At 41.0% G+C, this 2,584-nt stretch overlaps 1 protein-coding gene across 1 annotated transcript in view; it reads right to left on the bottom strand.

Annotated features, from left to right (window-relative positions):
- Positions 1 to 2,584, bottom strand: part of COQ10B (coenzyme Q10B) — a 28,329-nt gene that overhangs the window by 18,539 nt on the left and 7,206 nt on the right. The gene's annotated exons all lie outside the window — the stretch shown is intronic.

Here is a 2,584-nt window from a genome sequence, read left to right as displayed (position 1 = left end):
ACTCCTGGGCTCAAGCGAGTCTCCTGCCTCCGCCTCCCAAGTAGCTGGGACCACAGGTGCCCGCCACAACGCCTGGCCATTTTTTGGTTGCAGCCGTCGTTGTTTGGCGGGTCCGGGCTGGGGATTCAAACCCATCACCTTAGGTGTACGTCGCTGGCGCCTTAGCTGGTTGAGCTATAGGCGCCGAGCCATAACCTGACTTTTAAATAAGAGCCAGATATGTATTATACTCGGTTATAAATATATATAGCTACTTACATATATGTAAGCATACAAATCAACAGTTAAAATATGATTTGCCCCCAAAAGATATAGTAATTTAAACGATCACAATCTAAATCACAATAAGTTGTTTTTGGATTATCACAGAATGAGTCTTTATATATGTTTAAATTAATCTATAATCATGAAATGGGGCCCACAGCAGAGGGAGTGGGGAGAAACAATTCCATGAAGAAGTATGAAATCTTGTAGCCCTGAAACTAATTGTTGTAAAGTATTCTCCGAAGACTAACAAAGTAGTATAACATAAAAGTCAAGGGAACAGACTTTCTAGTCATAAAGTCTGGTGTTCAAATACGGTAAGCTCTAAATATTGCAAGCTATGAGATCCTGAGCAGGTTACTGAAACTCTCGAATTTATTTTCTTGACCCATAATTTTTTTTTTTTTCTTTTAGAGACATAGTCTTGCTCTGTTGCCCTGGTTAGCGTGCAGTGTCATCATTATAGCTTACTGCAACCTCAAACTCCTGAGCTCAACTGATCCTCCTGTCTTAGCTTCCCAGTAGCTGAGAACACAGGTATGTGTACACCATGTTGCTGGGTAATTTTTCTAATTTTAGTAAAGACAGGGTCTTGCTCTTGCTCAGGCTACTCTCAAACTCCTAGCCTCATGCAACCCATTGGCCTTGGCCTCCCAGAGTGTTTAGGATTACAGGTATGAGCCACTTCACCAGGCCCCTTGATTTGTAATTGAAAAATATCTCAAGTTTTCTTGAGGGTTAAAAGAAAGTTTCAGCAAAGTGCACTTAATGGTAGCTGTCGTTATGTGCTTATGCCAAATATGGGCAGAGAAGATAAGATGAAGATCATGGAATAAGACCAATTTATAATAAAAAAGAGAATTTCACATGAGAAAGGGGGCAGTGGAAAAGCAAATACAGTGGAGAACAAAATAAGCTTTGGAATCATAACAATATACGTTATCTCTCTGAGCTTTAGTTTCCTCATCTCTAAAATGAGCATAATACTTCACATAGCTATGTGAGAATAAATGAAATACTAAATATAAATCACCTAGCAGTACCTGTCAAATGGCAAGTACACAATAAAAGGCAGGTATTATTAGTGATTCAAGTAAAGCAAACTAATTCACTATCTCTTTAGTTTCTGTTTATTTGTAACAGATATCATTTATGACAAATATGTCTACCTATCAGAGTGTTGTTGCTAGAAAGTACCTGGACATCAAGGGCTAAAATTCCCAGTCCTTACCTCCCTTACATTTAGATGGGGGTCACATGACTAGTTCTTTCTTCTATTCTTTCTAGATACAGAAAGAAACATTGTGTTTTACTTCAAGACCAATATGGTTAACAAGGTATACCAGTTTAACACTGTTAAGTGTTTTTTTGTTTTTTTCTAAGAGACAGAGTCTCATTTTATCGCCCTCGGTAGAGTGCTGTAGCATCACAGCTCACAGCAACCTCCAGCTCCTGGGCTTAGGCGATTCTCTTGCCTCAGTCTCCTGAGAAGCTGGGACTACAGGCGCCCGCCAGACTGCCCAGCTATTTTTGTTGTTGTTGCAGTTTGGCCGGGGCCAGGTTTGAACCCGCCACCCTTGGTATATGGGGTTGGTGCCCTACTCACTGAGCCACAGGCGCCACCCAACACTGTTGAGTATTAAATTAAGGAACTGTAGAAGTCAAAAGTTGGATAGAGACCAGGCATGGTGGCGCATTCCTGCAAACCTGGAACTCTGGGAGGCCAAGACAGGAGAATTGTTTAAGCTCAGGAGTTTGAGACCAGACTGAGCATAACAACCAGACTCTGTCTCTACTAAAAATAGAAAAAAATTAACTTAGTGTGGTGGTATATGCCTGCAGCCCCAGATGCTTAGGAGGCTGAGGCACAATTGCTTGAGCTCAGGAGTTGAGGCTGAAGTGAGTTATTATGACACCAATGCACTCTAGCCGCCACTGTACTCTAGCCAGGGTGACAGAGTAAGACTACGTCTCAAAAAAAAAAAAAAAAAAAAAAGTTGGATGGAGGCTGCATCCCTATTTAGAAGAAAACTGCCCATTGAGAGGGAACACTCATTTGAACTTTAAATAAAAAAGAAAAAAATTGGGGTATTATCTGAATAGCTAGTAGCATGACCTCGACTAATACTTTGACTAGCTGGTAATACAGGTAAAGTTAGTGACCAAAGGCGGCGCCTGTGACTCAAAGGAGTACGGTGCTGGCCCCATACACTGGAGGTAGCGGGTTCAAACCCAGCCCCAGCCAAAAACTGCAAAACAAACAAACAAACAAACAAAAAAAAGTTAGTGACCAAAGCTGTAAGTCTTTTTTTTTTTTTTT

This window comes from Otolemur garnettii, unplaced genomic scaffold (assembly GCF_000181295.1).
Source record: "Otolemur garnettii isolate 467f Iridium unplaced genomic scaffold, OtoGar3 scaffold00100, whole genome shotgun sequence".
Classification (NCBI taxonomy): domain Eukaryota; kingdom Metazoa; phylum Chordata; class Mammalia; order Primates; family Galagidae; genus Otolemur; species Otolemur garnettii.
Note: the sequence above shows the minus strand (reverse complement) of the source record. Positions and strands in the feature narration are given on the sequence as shown.